The sequence below is a fragment of the Penaeus monodon genome, chromosome 20 (genome assembly GCF_015228065.2).
Source record: "Penaeus monodon isolate SGIC_2016 chromosome 20, NSTDA_Pmon_1, whole genome shotgun sequence".
NCBI classification, from domain to species: domain Eukaryota; kingdom Metazoa; phylum Arthropoda; class Malacostraca; order Decapoda; family Penaeidae; genus Penaeus; species Penaeus monodon.
In genome coordinates, this window is record NC_051405.1 from 16,863,595 (window position 1) to 16,863,871 (window position 277).

Sequence of the window (277 nt, forward strand, 5' to 3'; positions counted from 1 at the left end):
TCAAGATCCACCCTCTCCCTTACTTCCTTCTCTCAACTCCCCCTTTTCCTCCCTAACTTTCCTTTCCCTTTGCCCACACCCATTCCTACCTCCACCTTCCCCTATCTTCCTCAATAACCTTCCTCCCCTTCCTTCCATTGCCTCTCTTCCTATCCCTATAACCGCGATTTTTACCCTATCGCTCATAAAAAATGAAAACGAAAAAAAGGTAAACCATATATAAATCTATATTCCGAAAAAAAAGAGAAAAGACGTGACGTGGCAGGAATATTAGTTT